Source organism: Anolis carolinensis, chromosome 4 (genome assembly GCF_035594765.1).
Source record: "Anolis carolinensis isolate JA03-04 chromosome 4, rAnoCar3.1.pri, whole genome shotgun sequence".
NCBI lineage: Eukaryota > Metazoa > Chordata > Lepidosauria > Squamata > Dactyloidae > Anolis > Anolis carolinensis.
The window spans coordinates 157255841-157273592 of NC_085844.1; the positions used below are offsets into that span (position 1 = coordinate 157255841).

Sequence of the window (17752 nt, forward strand, 5' to 3'; positions counted from 1 at the left end):
TTTCAGAGCCGGTCCACCCACCAGGCAAGGGAGGCATTTGCCTGTGGCGCCATCGTCTGGAGGCGCCATTGAGGTCCTGGGAGGATGGCACCAGTCCCCACTTCCTCTTCCTCCTTTCCAGGCCTTCCTGCGGGAGGCGGGGCCGTGCAGGGGCGGGGCCACGCAGCCTGGCCTGCCCCTGTGCCATGCGGCCCCGCCCCCATGGCCCCGCCCCTACTCGAGGCCAGGGCTGCAAATGAGGCCTGTTTGAAGGGAAGGCCGCAAGCACCGCCGGCCCTTTCCCCTTGCCTTCTGCCTGGAGGGAAGAGGGCAGCCCTGGGCTCAATGGCTGCGGGGCCAAGAGAACCAGGGCCCTGGACTCATCGGATCCATTTACTGCTGAAACGTGAGTAGGGGGGAGGGGTTAAACAGTAACCAAGGGCCTCCAGGAAAACTGGAGCTTCCTGGGGTTCCCGCTCCACCTCTGCCTCACTTTCCCTCCTCCCCCTGCCATCCAGCCCCCCTCCCACTGCCTGGTGCCCCTCAGGTGCATCTACATGCAGGCTCCGAGGCAGTTTGGCACCACTTTCCCTGCCCCCTACCTGAGGGGTGCATCTATATGCATCCTGCTCCGCCCCCTCCCTTCCCTTCCCAGCTGAGCCCTCTGCAAGGCTATTCAATGCTCATCAAGGTGGCCAATGGCAACATTAGGAATTGTGGGGGTTATTGGAAATAATAATCAACCAGTATTTAAAAAACCTCTAAATAAATAAAGTAAATAAAGAACAACACTCAGAAGACAGGAATTCTAGACACAAAACAATCAGGGACAGCTAACACCCCCCAACAAAGGATTCCCCCAGGCAGGAAGCAGCCAGGCTTTGGAGCTGCAAGACTATTTAATGCTAATCAAGCTGGCCAATTGCAACGTTCACACTTGCCTCAAGCAGAAAAGAGTTCTTTCTCCTTCCCTGGACATCATTCCACAGATATATAAACTCCACTTGCCTAGTTTCCAACAGACCTCACAACCTCTGAGGATGCCTGCTATAGATATGGGTGAAAGAGAGAATGCTCCAGCCCTCCGTTTCTATTTCATGTCATGGGATTTTTAGGTGAATATTTGTTATATGCATGAAGGAAAGCCGGCAAAGGAGCTGGAAAAAGCCTTCTGCAGGACTGCCAGCTCCTCTTCCCCTCCCTCCCCCCCCTCTCTCTCGAGTTGACAGTGGGGCCTCCTTCTCTGGAGGCTTGAAAGCAGGCGTGGGCCAACTTCAGCCTTCCAGGTGTTTTGGACTTCAACTCTCACAATTTGTAACAGCCGGTAGGGAAGGAGGGAAGGTCCAAGTTTGCCCATGCCTGCTTTAAAGCAAAAGCCTGATGGCCACCTGTTGACTGTGTGGTTCCTAGGGTTCAGCTTTCTCCCATACTAGGATCTTATGACTCCTTAGGAAACCTATCGGGTTTCCTAGCAGTTTGAATACATGCAAATGTGAGTAGATCAATAGATACTGCTCTGGCAGGAAGGTAATGGTGATCCATGCAGTCATGTCGGCCACATGACCTTGGAGGTGTCTATGGACAATGCTGGCTCTTCATCTTAGAAATGGAGATAAGCACCAACCCACAGAGTTGGACACAACTAGATTTAATATCAGGGGGAAACCTTTACCTTTTACTTATATTTATTTATTCTGTATGTCACCTTTTCCCCTCTAAAAATGCTCCAAAGCAGAGAATATCCATTAAAATAGCAACAATTTAGAAAATGTGTTAAAAACTAGAAGTTGTGCTAATTAGCATTATTGTTAGGATACTATATTTTATTTTTGATATTACTATTAATGTATACTGTATACCAATAAGCATTAAAATAGAATTAAACCTACAAAGGAATCATTAAGACAAATTTAAAATACATGAAACATTACCCAACACAGATTAATGGTACAAGACACACAAGTGCAAACAAGAGATTTATTTTTATTTCATTAATACACATATCTAGATCTACCAACTCTATTATTTTGTTCTGGATACAACACATTGAGTGATTCTTCTTCAACAAGAAGCCTATTATCTTTGCTATTTATCTCCATGGATCTCTTCTCCCACTCTCTCTGCACTGGGTTATCTGACTCCACACTGCCATATAATCCAGTTCAAAGCAGATAATGAGCATTATCTGCCTTGATATTCTGGGTTATATGGCCGTTTGAAAGGACCATCAGGGCTGTTCCACACAGCCATATAACCCAGAATATCAAGGCAGAAAATCTCACAATATCTGCTTTGAACTGGGTTATCTAGGGTTCTCTCTCTGGCCCCTTCCACACATAACTGAATAAAATCCCACATTTTCTACTTTGAGCTGGATTATCTGGAGCTGGATAATCCAGTTCAAAGCAGATATTCTGGGATACAGGGCTCTGTAAGGGTCCTCCCTCTGGCCCCTTCCACACATAGCTAAATAAAATCTCACATTTTCTGCTTTGAGCTGGATTATCTGGAACTGGATAATCTAGTTCAAAGCAGTTATTATGGGATGCAGGGCTCTGTAAGGGTCCTCCCTCTGGCCCCTTCCACACATAGCTGAATAAAATCTCACATTTTCTGCTTTGAGCTGGAATATCTGGCTGTGTAGACTCAGATAATCTAGTTCAAAGCAGATATTCTGGGATACAGGGCTCTGTAAGGGTTCTCTCTCTGGCCCCTTCTACACATAGCTGAATAAAATCCCACATTTTCTGCTTTGAGCTGGATTATCTGGAACTGGATAATCCAGTTCAAAGCAGTTATTATGGGATGCAGGGCTCTGTAAGGGTCCTCCCTCTGGCCCCTTCCACACATAGCTGAATAAAATCCCACATTTTCTGCTTTGAGCTGGATTATCTGGCAGTGTGGACTCAGATAATCCAGTTCAAAGCAGATATTCTGGGTTATATGGCTGTGTGCAAGGGTCCTCTCTCTTTGCCTCCTTGTCATGTTGCTCAACTGACCCATGATTTGCATTTTTGCCTGCTGTAGCATGCAGAAGGAATGCCCAGCTTGCCAAAGTTTATATGCCACTTAGGGCCCTTCCAGACGGGACCTATATCCCAGGATCCATTCACAAATTTTCTGTTTATCCCAGATTATGTGGCAGCGCGGACTCATATAATCCAGTTTAACATCAAAAGCCTGGCCTGGGATCCTATTTTCACACCCTGCTCCTTTGGATCTTAATAATAATAATAATAATAATAATAATAATAATAATAATAATAATAATTTGTGTGTTGTCATGACCAGAATCAACGCTTTATCTTTCAGTGATTGGTGTATGTGTGTGTGTGTGTGTGTGGGGGGGGGGCAAAATTTCTGTTCGCCTATACTTGAAAATTACCTTGGACCTCCTCTGTCTATTTTAGGTTGTAAGGATACCTTGCAATATTTCTGTTGCAAGCCTTTTTTGCATTAATATGATTTCAGGGAAGGATTGTAGTTTCTCAGCAAGAGGAAGAAGATATTTTTAGAAAAACAAATGCTACTTTGAAAAAAAAATCTATAAGAGGCATCTTCACTTGATAATAACATAATCAAAATCGTAGGTTTATCTTGAGCCCTGGCATTTTGACATGAACTTGAAATCTGTGCTGTACACAGTTACTAAATTTAAGCAAATCCCCATTAGCTCATTACAGATAATGTCCAAACAAAGCCTGTGGAATTCGCTCAAAGTGTCTGCTATCTAATAATAGCCAACCTTGGTAACCCCTGCCCCCCCCCTTCCAGAACAAAACCACAAAACAAGCCAACACTATCTTTTTCTTTGCTTTAAATGCCAGGCTGTAAATCCACAAGTAATCCTTACAACTATTCATACAAAATAATATGATAAAGAATGGGAAATATGTTAGCAGCATATCAGTAATATAACAAAGCTTTGTTGCATAACTTGAGCCATGATGGAGATTTTGACATAGTCAGCAGCAGCCTGGCAGATGTGCCATAGTGTCTAATCCTCTTAAGCTCCCAAAGCTCTCTGGAAATGGATGTTTAAAAATACTAGATTGGAAAACATGCTGTTCCTTTATTGGACTTTCCCTCTCTACTTTCTTTCTGGGTCTCTACCACTGCCGGGGTATCTCCAACCCCTTGCAGACACTGTTGTGATGTTGGCCAGATGTATGAAAATAAGTCTGGGCAGGGATAAGTGCCAATTCCAAATGGCAATGGAAATTCAAAGAGTTTTTGGGTATTTTTTGTGTGACATAAGGAAGGAAATTGGCAGGTGAAATGCCTGTTCTGGGAGAGGAATTAGAATTCCACCTGATTATAAGGGATTTGGAAAGAAAGAGTCAAATGCAGATAGCCTCAGCTGCACCATTGAAGGAAGATAGTATTCTAAATCAAATAAACACAAGTTCGGAGTTGTGCCAATTTTCAGGGAGTTCAGAGGGAAGTATTGCTGAAACCAAGAGTAACATCCCATGAAACCTGCTCCATGGCTTCATGGTAATTTGGACCCCATCCACCTTTAGGAAAAGAAAGGAATGTGGCCAGTTTACATTCTGTCACAGACCAGTCTCCTGGATGACAGGATTATTTCCAATCAAAGTGCCATGGATTACTCCCTGCTGTGGGCTAATAGGGTGTTAATTAGCATATTTCATTTATTTACTTAACTGGCGTGAAAACCATTGGGCTCTGGTCCCACTTCTAATGGTTTCCAGGGGAAAGTCTCAGATGGCTTTAAATGTTTGCCATGCTATGTTAAAAGTGATACAGACTTGGGTAAATATAGCCCAGGGACTGAAAACAAACGATCACGGCTGTTGATTGTACTGTACTGAGATGGCAATTTAAACATTAAGAAAGAGTCCTCCTTCCCCGCTTTTTTTGAGTTTGCCTTCATTTTTGGCAAGAGATCTCGAAGGAAGAGCCACGTGAAAAGCATTCCACTTGTAGTAATGCCCAGTTTGGACAAAGTGGCCAAATGGTGCATGAAAATATTTTTGAAATTGAGCAAGACACTAGAATTGTCCTTGGAGAATTGTCCTTGGCTGCCTTCTTGGAATAGAATTTGTTAGATTCAGATTGACTTCCTGTTTGTTGCATAACTTAAGTCAAGATGGAGATTTTGACATAGTCAGGGGCAACTTTAGTTTTATAAAGTCCTTAGCCTTCTCTGTGAAAGAGTCCTGGTGCCTCACCAAACTCCAAATCCCATGATTCTATGGCAGTTAAAGCAGTGTCAGACTACATTAATTCTAAAGTGTAGATGTAACCGTAGAGGTCTGAAGGAGACTAAAAATCATGCATGGCTCAACGTATATAGAAACCGCTCAGCTCTTGTTAAGTGGGAGTTTGGAGCCAACACTCCGAGAGCCTTTTCTCAGTAGATAGCACTTTGATACAACTTTAATTGTCATGGCTGCATCCCATAGAAATCAAGCATTTGCAGTATGCTGAGGCACTAGAAATCTCTGGTTGAGAATTCTTGATACCTCATGAAACTAGAAATAACAAGATTGCATAGGATGTTGCCATTGGTGATAAATGAAATTATAGCATTACAAAAATAAAGAATGTATGGTTTTACATTATAATAATTTCAAGCATAATTTCAAGCATTGTTTTTTCTTGCTGCTGCTTCTGCTTCTGTTGTTTTGCTATTAAAGAAAGATAAATGTAGCCGTCTGTTTTGTTGCAAGATGGCTGTTCTCCCTGATCTCTCTCTCTCCCTTTTGTGTGTGTGTATGTGTGCACTTATGCATGTGTGCAAACTTTAAAATGTACTGTTCCAGGGGAAAGTGTCTCCTCTCTCTCTGAACATTTTTGTAAATCAAAAGATTCAGGGTGTAATACTGCCCATATTTTACAGACAAAGTTACGGTTATCGGGCAATATTGCTCCCTCTGCATATTTTGTGGGCGTGAAGCAAATTTAATGCCATCCAAGGATAACAATTTATAAACCAATTAAAGTAAATAGAGATCTGAGCATTAAGAGACACCGAACCTTATTTCAGGCTAATAAGACGTGCTCCCCAAGAGACACATTTTTTTTGTGGTATTCTTTGTGTTAATCACACATCTTAGAAAATCACACATCTTAGAAAAACTGCTTTTCCTCTAGAACAAAGTATTTAATACTTCTGCTTTTCTAGCTAGAGAGAGAAAAATACCCAGTTCTCTGAAAGCCATGGTAGGATTTTGGTTCTAATAGGACAGATTGGGAAGAGCAATTAGCCAACAATAGAAATATATTTCACTGGTGGCACATCAGCTTTCCACTCTCTTGATGAACTGGAATGAACTGAGTACTCATACTTGAATTTCTTTGTGTAACATCTTACTGTGGGACAGAGGAATATGTTATGCTGTTCTTCAGTAGAATGTATGTACCACAACCTCCATCAGCTTTAGCAAATATTGGTCATGCTGAGGGATGATAAGCCATGATAAGCACGAATTAATATAATCAGTCAATTAATCAATTTATTAAAGTTTGAGCAATGGTCTTATGCATTTACACCGACAGAAACAACACCTAACAAGCATCTATACAAAACAAGACTGTAGTGCTGTACAGAATCTGGGCAATAACTTTGTTCTGGAATATTTCCACAGCTAGGGCAACCAGATGGCACCCTGAGAATTCCTCCAATGGATTTTAGCACCACTGCTCTGCTGTGTTCTGTATGGGGCTTCCATGATAGATTTTCTGTAAAGTGTACTCCCAGGTACTTAAATTCCCTGCACTGTTCAATCTGGTGGCCAACAAATGGACCAACTGAACTGTGAGGGTCTTTTTCCAAACACAATTACCTTGGTTTTATTATAATTGATTAGCAGCTTTTCTTTGGAGAAATATATGCCAAGCTTAGTAAGCAGCCTTCTCAGACCTATTTGGGTGAATGAGACTAACACCATGTCATCTGTATATAGAAGGGCAGAAATCTTCTTTGTTCCTACTGAGGGTGAAAAGAATTCTGGACCCAGAAGAGCTGTTATTATATTGTTCAAATATAAATTAAAGAGTGTAGGTGCCAGCAAACAGCCTTGTTTTACACCTTTGCTGGTGTGAATTGGATTAGTTAATGAGCTGGAGATGCCAACTCTTATTCTAGCAGTGGTATTGGAAAAGAACAACAGGCATTTATCTATATTGGGGTTGTGTGTTTTCCGGGCTGTATGGCCATGTTCCAGAAGCATTCTCTCCTGACATTTCACCCACATCTATGGCAGGCATCCTCAGAGGTTGTGAGGTATATTTCACAACAATACATACCTCACAACCTCTGAGGATGCCTGCCATAAATGCGGGTAAAACATCAGGAGAGAATGCTTCTGGAACATGGCCATACAGACTGGAAAACACACAACAACCCTGTGATTCTGGCCATGAAAGCCTTCGACAACACATTTATCTATATTGGTGTTAATCAATTTTTGCATAAGTAATATCATTTCAGTGATGAATTAAGTTGAAGTTTGCTAACAAAACAGACAAGTTAATCTAATGTTTGCTCTTTAGCTAAAGGAATTAGCTTAAATTTGGCATTCAGAATAAACAGTTCAGAAACAGAGAAAATGCTGTTTTCTGTGGAGAAATGCTGTTTTCTGCATGACCCGTCTCTACCCAAATTTGAATATTGCACAAAATAAATCCTATTTTCAAACCTTTTTAAAGTAGGAAGAAAATTCCTGCTAAGTCTTTCTTATTCAGTATCTACTTATCTTGTATTTTTGAACGGCTGCATATTTTTGTTACACATTCATGATGTTTGTGCTCACAAGACTCTAGAATCATAGAATCATAGAATCATAGAATAGTAGAGTTGGAAGAGACCACATGGGCCATCCAGTCCAACCCCCTGCTAAGAAGCAGGAAATCGCATTCTAACCACTTACTTAAGTGTAGTTCCAATGGACTTAATTGGGAGAGAAGGTACTTAACTTTCTCCCTGACCACTGTCCTCCTTGTTTCCACTTTTGGTTCATCTCCATTCCCACATTTATTTTTCAAGCAGACAAAAGAGGATTTTGCCATTCATCCATTTGGTTTGATGTCTGCCAAGCAGTAGGCTACCATCAATGCTCTTTGTATTTAAAATGGTTGCTGTATAGCAATTAGGCCAACAGAAATAGTGTTTATTTGATTTGAAATATGCCAATTGATTTTGAGATACAGTATTACATTTTATCTATGTGTGATATGTTCCAAGTTGCACGCATAATCCATGAATTCCCAAAACCATGAAGAACATAGAGCTTTATATTCTCTCTATAGTTGGGCCAGAAGCATACTTTAGAAACATTTAGAAACAGACTTTGAGCATCCAAAAGAAAAAAAAAACCCAGAGTAACCAAGGGAATGCAAACACAGGAAATAAGAGTCCTAGGTGTGCTGTGAAAAATTTTCAATATCTCACTCTTTGTAAAGCTAGAAATTTGGTAACTGGAGGCAAAATTCATTTGGGGGAAGAATTCTTATTGAGGGAAATGATACTTTCACCCCCTCCCCTCTTCCAGTAGTTATATTTCTAGCAACAATCTAGATATTGGAAAGGAACTCTTGATCTGGGCAAATCCTCAAATTCATTAGTTACTGACCCTGTCAACCTCTGCATGCAGTTGTCCATTGGAAAGAAACAAACCAAGCTTTTTAAAACAAAGACATAAAACTTTTTACCTCATCGATCTCAGAAACTGAAGGCAGAGCTATATAAAGGCAGATCTTTATTCCATCTAGGTCAGTATTCTGTGTTCTGGCTGTCAGCAGCATCCCACAGTTTCAGATCTTCTTGTCCTGCTCCCATTTGATGACACTGTTTTTTGTATCTGGGTTATTCTGCATGCAATATGGAAAAGAGAATAAAGTCTCCTGTTGCTGGGAAAGAGATAATTTTATTCTTGAAAATAGCCCAATGGATTTTGACTGGAAATACTTTATGACCTTCTACAGGGGTTGTGAAAAAAGGTGGACAATCTCTATATATAAAAGGGTAATGAAATTTCGGCCTAGGACAAAACAACAAAACTACACATCCCAGAAACACTAAATTTGGCAGCAAAACCCCTCATCCATGCCTCTACGTTCATACAACAAAAAGCTCCAGCTACTCCAGAAAACGGCCAGGCTTTGAGACTACAAGGCCATTCACTGCTATTCCGCCTGGCCAACAAAAGATTCCCATAAGCCACAACAACGCGTGGCCGGGCAAAGCTAGTACATTATAATGTCCTTATTCGTGGATTCAATATCTATGGTTTCACTCACATTCCCAAAAAATATTTTCCCTGGAAGTGTTTGTGGGTCTCTTTAGGTCCTCCAGTGTGATTCTATGGCATGTGCCTGATCTAACTATAGTCCAAACAGAGCTAGATAAGATGCATTTCTATTATCCATGATTTTAGATACCCATGGGGTATGTGTATCTGTGGATATGCCCCCTGTGGATATGGGAGTCTTACTCTACATAGATGACAGTAATTATAACAAGAAACAACTTAGAATTTACAAAATTGATTATATGTGCACATATCTTACATGAAATCATATTAAGCAAACACCACCACCAACATGTCTTAGATCTTCAAAATCAACTTCCAAGGTTAATAAAAAAGAGCATTTTCAAAGCTTGTGTCTGGCAACTGATATACTACAAAGCAGGAGGCAGAGCATTATTGTATAGCAGTCTTTTCAATGTGCATCAAGGCTACAACCCATTAGCTTTAAAAATACTCTTTTCCTGTCAAGACCCAGGCTACGGAGCACCAATAACCATGCGCAGAGGCCAGATTCTATTTAATATCTTTATTAAAGGAATATATAAAGTCAATAAAAACAAGTGAAGAATGAAGTTCAGAAGTAGACCTTTCAGGAAAGGTCAAATATAGTCCAGAAAAGCAATGTCCAATATGTGATGTTAGAGTCCAAAGTTATAATCCAATAACCGAAACACACACTTTGCCAAGCAAAGTGTGGGGAAATGACAAGGTCCTTTAGTCCAATGGAGCTTGACAACAAGGCTGGAAAACAAACTAGATTCGTGGCAAACAAGACTTGATACGAGGCAACAAGAAGCAAGAAGCAAGAACAAGGTCCGTGGCGAGGTCCGAAGAACAAGGCAGGCTTGGAACTAGAACAAGGTCCTGGAAACAAGGAACTGGAGTTGCGTAGTCCACACACGATCTTACTCCCGAAGCTGACGAATTGACTCCGCAAGGATCTCCTTGCGGTAAAACAGCTATATAGGATCTTGTTTTCCCGCCAAGGAACACTTTCCCTGGGGAACAAGAAGTGAAACCCAAGCTGTGTCCAGATGCATGACTCCTTAAGATTTCCCAAGGGAAACAGGCTTAATCAGCTAATTGTCTGGCAGCGATTCTGGCGCTTCGGCGCTTCGCCTCCCTAGCGCCTCTATCTCGATTATAATTATCCCGGCGAGAGAACGGGGGAGAATTCTGCCCAAGGCTTGTTTGGCTGACTTCTTGAGGGCAAACATCCTGCAGGTGCAGGGGCTCCGATTCTGGCTGAATCGGTGGGAAACCAAAGTTTTCCTCTTCGTCTGCCACAATAGTACTAGGAACGGGACTACATGGCCCATGAGACATCACATTTCCCAACAACCACATTGTGATAGTTTTCCTCCATCATTGTGTTAAGCCTTGTCCATGTAACAATAACATCAACTTTACAAATCAGTGTAACAGTGCAAAAAGAGTGCTGTTATATTTTGTTGGAATGCAATTTAATTATGCGTAGATATAAATTGTTATTGGCCAAAGGAATTAATTGTAATGAATTCATTTTGGGTCTTCTCCTGATTTCCCTTTAAACTTTTAATCATGAAGATTTCCTAGGTTCAATGAGATGTGCAATAATTCCTCTTTCTCTCTATGCCAGGGCTGAGATTTACTACCCATAGCTATTTAGGAAATGGTTGAACAAACAGATATATTTGAAATGAGTGTATACAGTTCTGAATATGCAGCTTTTGTTTTTAAAAATGAATACCACAGATATTTATTCAATTCCTGAAAGAATACAAAAGCACAATTTAATTTACTCTCTCAAAGAGAATTGAAGGACTCTAGCCTGTCTGTTTGAAACAGAATAGTCTACATGGACCAGTCCATTACAAAATTAACATCTTGGAAGGCTTCATGAAGCGAGGAGAAAATGTTCATGCGGGTAAATCAACTTATGCCTAAGAATTACTTCAATGAAAGAGTGCTCCATTCAATTTCTGAAAGCTATTTTGATTCTATCAGGCACCAGAAATCCTGCCCATAGTCCTTTGTAATTTTAACATGTGCCATATAAGAGAACTCATCATCAGAGAATGAATCAATCTTTCAGTAATCTTTGTCACAGCAGGTAATACAGAAATCGGCCTGTAATTTGTAATCGCCGTGTCTTTGCTTCAGATTAATCCTCGATCGCCTATGGTGAAAAAGAGATATCTTTTGACCCAGGAAAGGGCTATTCACCGTTCAGCTGGGTGGTGGGGCTTGTTTTTTTTCCCCAAAGCACCCTTTGTCCGAGCACCCTCCCCCTTTTAATGTTGGGTTTGCTTTTTTTCTCTTTCCTGCCTTTAAAAAAAAACATAACAAAACAATCATGAACACTGCAGACCTTTATGCACTCAGGAAATACTTCATTTGCCACTGACAGTAAGGGAGGAAAGGACTTTATATAGAGACCTGCTTTAGAATTTCCCTCTTACTCTTTTTCTTCATATTGTAATTGTGATGGCAGAAAATTGAGGTATGAAGAAGCACAGATTGGTTTCAATTACATATAGATAGGATACCTAATTATGTTGCAGTTATAGGAAATCTTTGCAAAGAAGTATTATTTGAAATCAAATGATTTTCAGCAAGCTAACAAAACATGGGAAAAAGCAAGGAAAGGAAATTAATTATTTGAACTCAATTCAACTGTTAGTTTGAACTTGAGTAAATGTATTGATTTGTTGGGAACTTGATAAATCAACATGTATGTTCGTTCAATTGATTTAGTGTCTCTAAATCATTTAGATTTATGCTTTTGTAGTTCAGATGCAACCAAAATTGAGCTGCAACCAAAATGGTTCCTTCTTTTACCCATTCAGTGTGTAATAACATTTGCCTTGTGTCCTGATCTAATTGTGCAGTTTGTTTTAGAGATGGGAAGAATACTCAAAAATATTTTAAAATAAGCAAACTGGAATTGGAGGGATTTAATTTCCAATAGTACTAGGATAGACAGGTTTGTGAATAGTTTAAGATGGATAAGGAGCTATATGGTTTTAATTAACTAAATCTGAATTTGAGAGGCAGTTGTGCAGAGATGAGGAACTTTTAATTGCTAAGATGTATAAATTACTGTTAAAAATAGAAATGGCAGATGAACAAATTAAAGAATGTAATGTAAAGTGAGTCCAGAATATTGGTTATAACATTCAGGTGGATCAGGGGAGAGGATGTGGATGAAAGGCCTAAAGTTTAAGTTATCAGCAAGACTGCCTAGGATGTATAAAGATTCCACTCACATGTGTTAGAAATTTAATCAACAAGAGAGAACATTTTATCATATGTGGTAGATACGTGTTATGGTTAAAAATGTTGGGGTCAGATACACGATTAGGACATCATCACACGACAAATTTACCCATCCTATGACACTTTCTCCACAGTTTAGGGGTGGAACCCGCCGGATCCCACCAAATGACGTAGAACTACTTCCAGCAGGGCTCCATCCCCAAACTGTGGTGAAAGTGTCATAGGATGAAGCAACGAGAAAAGTGCGGGGGCAAGTCGGGCAGTGACACTTTCCCCAGTGAGATTTTTTTTGTGTCAGGAGCAACTTGAGAAACTGCAAGTCACTTCTAGTGTGAGAGAATTGGCCATCTGCAAGAATGCCCAGGGTACACCCAGATGTTTTGATGTTTTTATCATTTTTGTGGGAGGCTTCTCTCATGTCCCCGCATGGAGCTGGAACTGATAGAGGGAGCTCATCCGCGCTGTCCCCGGGTTGGATTTTAACTGGCAACCTCCAGGTCAGCAATCCAACCTTCAAGTCATCAGTCCTGCTGGCACAAGGGTTTAATCCACTGCACCACCGGGGGCTCACCCAGTGAGATGGGGAAGTGGTTGCTGCGGACGATGCAAGGCATGGAGTGATGGATTTCCCTGCTGCCTGCTGGATTTGACATGCTGTCTAACAAATCCCCCCACTGTCGTCTGTGTTGGATGACTTCATGTGATGAGATCCTAAGTTGGAAAACTCATTGAAATTAAATATGCAACTGAAACTACAGCTCTTCTTATTGGGTTTAATGGATGACCACCTGGAGAAGAAACATGGAAGAATTATCTAGTACATGTTAACAGTTTTTAGACTGCTATATTCATAGAGATAGAAGGATACAGTCATCCTGCCCCAGGAAGACTGATTGAAGAAATTAATGGATTAATGAATAGCTTTGGTTGGAGAAAAGTCACTAAGGAGTCTTGATCTATAAATTGTCTGTGAAATCTGCAGTTTTTGAAGACTTTCGCAAAGGGAGGAGGTATAGTGAAAGTTGCTTGTTCAAAGAAAAAAAAATTAAGGAAGAATTATGTCTGTAATGTGTTTCCCCATTGTCATTGGCTACTAATTATGGCAGTAGCAGGATGACATAGCAGTGACATCATAGGATAAATGGTATGAAATGAAACAGATGGGAATGAAGGGATTTGAACAAGGAAGCCAGTTTTTTCTTGTCATTCTGCTTTCCTTCCTATGTATAGTCCAGTCTTTCTTGTCTTATTGATAATTACAGCTATACGTATGTTAAAAGCCATATGATAGCACCAAAGGGGAATACAATTTTATGCTACTCCCATGACCATCATTCCATTACTGATATATGAGAAGGTTTCAACCATGCTTATCATCATGATGGGAAACACAGAATCAGTTCTGAACTGGAACATATGAGGAAATGAGGTGGAGAGAACCTGATGTTTTTCTCAGAAATTTTTCAGTTCAAGGGAAACCCTTCACAGAAAACTACACATTCTGTACATGCAACACATGTGCCACTATATGAAGGGCTTGTCAAGTTTTAAAACCATCCTATCTCCTCCTACGTTTTGGCATGATCCAAGCCAAACCAAACATTTTGATGTCAAACTGATTTGAGCCTGAATTATTTTATATTGGCCTTACTTCCTCATTTTAATGAGTAGGACATGAAAGAGTTAACTTTGGTGAGTCCTTAGAAATGTTATTTCGACAGTCAATTACTTTGGAGGGATGTGGGGAGCAATAAAAAGTTATTTAAGAACCTGAATAAGCACATAAATATATGTAAATACTATTTATCTTTTCATTTTTTGGAGCACTTCCCTGCAGACAAAGCACGGAGAACTTTGTGGCTATGTGCCATAAAGGTCTCTAAGCTAGAAGTAATGAAAATCATCATTTTGAAACTACAAATGACTACAATTTTTAAATAGTCTGGTTCTTCAGTTCTTATGGGCCACCACATCAAGCTTTGAAGACAGTGAAGGATAGGAATCCTCTCCTTTGAGCCAATTCTGATGCAAGAATAACGTTGCTGTTACCACTTTGTTCCTGAAAGCTCCAGATTTTCCTTGTGTAGTGGTTGATGCCAGTGTTATGGATTATATACATATACTTATTGGCTATCTAGTATAGGAACCATTGCTTAAGCAGGGTAACAGAATGACATATATCTTATTTCCATCATTTGCCATAACTGGAATAATCATGAACTCCTAGAAAATGGGAAAGAGGGAATGTTTCAGAATTAATTTAATGATGCTTTAATAACAAAACTGAGAGTGGTTTTGTTCATATTTACAGCAACATTGGAGCTTCATGCTACAGGTACTTCACTTGATAAAAACCTTTCCAGAACTCCAAATCCTCATTCCATTTCCTCCCTGTTTGCTCAAGAGCTAAATGCTTTCAATGGCACTGTAATATGAAAAGAGATTGTTGTCCCCCATTAACACAACAAATGATCCCGACTTTCATGGTGAGAGGTGATGCTCTCATGATTTTGAAATGCGGTAATTTTTATTTAGTTTCAGAGTTTTAAAAAATATATAACAATCCACCATAACGCCATTTTCTTTCTAGGTTGACATATGCAACATTTTCTTTTAAAAGGGGGCTTTCTTCCATGTATTCTAATTTTAAATGCTTCATCTGCTTCCATTTAATCTTTAAATAAATGAATTTGTAGAGATGATGGAATCAAAGTTGCAAGGAAAATGTCTGGATCCAAACTTGAGGAACTTTGAGGAGGAAAGGAAAAGTTCAGACAGCATTTGAGACAGCAGCAAAAATGAATTCACTTATAGTGCTACAAACTTCAGTCCAGTTTTCTCAAAAGTCTTCTAGTTCCTTTGCTTCCCCAAGAAACAAGGCAAAGCGAAGTGTGTGAATGCTCATTCCTAAGACACAAATTCTACCAATCTAGAGAAATACCATGAGAAGCATCCTTAATTACAACACAAAATAAACAAAATCTATTGCATTATTCTTTTTTGCTGCTTGTTTTATTCATGTGTGTCTAATCTAACACAAAGCTTTAAACGCTTTTATTAAGACTTGCTGAAAGGTTCTCGTGCTGTTTATTGTCTCTCTGCCTCAGGTCTTGCTTTTTTTGTTTTGTTTTACATTTGCTGTTCCAACTACATCTTTTGACTCGAAAATGAAACAGCAGCCTTTTAATAGATGTGGGATGAAACGTGTCCCCCCTTTCCCTTGCTCTTTTCCTTTAAACTTAAAAGGTAGTTAGCTTTTTGAGCAAATGCTATCTCGGGGCAAATTTGGTTGTAACCAAAATTGTGCTACAAATGCGCTTGTCATATAGATCTGTTGGCCCGCTTCCCTGCTGCTTTGCCTGTGATGTTCCTCACGTTTTCCCTTCATTTGTTTAGCATTCTTATGAAGAGTAAATTATACCATAAGTGGCATGCCACTAGCATAGTTTACTGTTGTGGTTGTGTGCCTTCAGGTCATTTCTAACCTATGGATTCAAACTCTGGTCTTCGGTGTCACAGTCCAAAGCTCAAACCACTTAGCTGTGCTGGAAGGCGAAAAAAAGAGGGAATTGTATTCTCACCTGGCTATCAAAGCCTGTTTAATATGTCGATCAAGAGATTCCCTGATCATAAATTATAGCTGATTCTGGCATCCTTTCCTAATTTCCCATTTTCCCCCATAAATCAAATTATGTGTTGTGATATTCCATTTCCCTGAGGAGAGAACAATTAAAGGCAGATGAAAGTGTTCTTGACTGGTGTATTTTCAGCTTGGCAAGATAAGCACTCATATTTTTATTTAGAAATCTATCTCTCTAGCTTTTCTTAGCAGTAGTAGGGAAACCACAGACCAGGGAAAAGAAATGCAGATTTGCCCACTGGAACTCATGGAGGCTGCTGACATACACAGCTACATTAGTTGCTTCAGAAACTTCTATTCTCTGTCTTTACATGCAGACATGCACAAATTTACCAAGTTTTTTTTGTTTTATTTGGAATATTATGGATATACCATATACCAGAAAGTTCCAATAAAATGCATTATGCTTTCATATTTTTATTTTTAACGTGGACTGTATATGCTTCAGTCATGGATTTCACTTTTTTTACATACAATTATGGGTAAGATTGGCTATATACTTTGCCTGATTAGATTGAAAATGTGTGCATATTTGTACTTGAAGTAGGGTGAATGGGGAAAAGAAGCCGTTATACTACTGATTGCTTAGGTAGGTCACTTTGTAATTGGAGAATTAATGACTAAGCCTCTCTTTAAATATCCTAGTTCACCAGTTCCCCAAGTTAATAAAAATCTGTTTGTATGGAGATACTTGAGGATACAGATATTTGGACCCATTGGATTAATTTTGACAACAGGGCAAGGAACTTATTCAAAGCAGATTTCTCTCCCTTTTGTTCATAGAGACCTGCAGAATCTAAGATAAAAAAATGGCAGTTGTCCTGAGGGCACCTCAAGGCATGTCATTAAAACTGGAATTTGATCCTCTTTTTCATGGTTACTCGGGACAATCAGGCACAGAAAATCTGAAAACTCATCAGTTTTATAAAAAATGCCCTTGACTTTGTCTGCTTGTATTCAATGTGCCAAGTTGAGTATCTCAAAATCCCTTTAGATGTCACTCTTGTCTTCGAGAATACAGGCATTCGGCCTTTTGCAAGATGCAAGCAATTCGTTTCGTCTAAATATTTCTGCAGGTTTTCGTGCTTTGCTGCCTTCTGCTCCCCCCTCCTCTCCCCTTACAGGAAAGGCAAGGAGGTAAAATACTTAAATCCAGACTGTCATATCTGAAGGCACAATGAATTCATTGATGCCTGTCATAAACATGAGTTGGCAAAGTAATTTTAGCATAAAATTGGAAGAAATGGGTTTATTTTATTGCAGCAGCATTTGGGTTTAATGAAAGGCTAATTTTGAGGATGGAAATTTAATTCCAGATACATCTGAAGTGACTCAATCTTAAGTTTATGCCTGTCAATTGATCTATTTTTACATATGTTAGGAATTTTTTTAATTAATAATAGTGCTAGATCTGATTTTTAGCTGACAGTTCTATCTCTGCTGGCAAAAGATCCGATAACGGGACAAGATGAAATGGATCTACACACAAACAAAAATGATGCAAAAATTTAGCAAAAATGATGGAAGGAAAATGCATATGCATATCCAGGACACATCTATGTGGAAAGATGGCTTGAAATTAAAGCTGGCATATTTG

At 39.7% G+C, this 17752-nt stretch overlaps 1 long non-coding RNA gene across 1 annotated transcript in view; it reads left to right on the forward strand.

Moving 5' to 3' along the window:
• The first annotated feature begins 212 nt into the window (after positions 1–212).
• Positions 213–17752, forward strand: part of LOC134298338 (uncharacterized) — a 75397-nt gene continuing 57857 nt past the window's right edge. Inside the window, exon 1 of the long non-coding RNA XR_010005359.1 lies at positions 213–385. This is a non-coding gene — a long non-coding RNA (uncharacterized LOC134298338). The remainder of the gene's footprint in view (positions 386–17752) is intronic.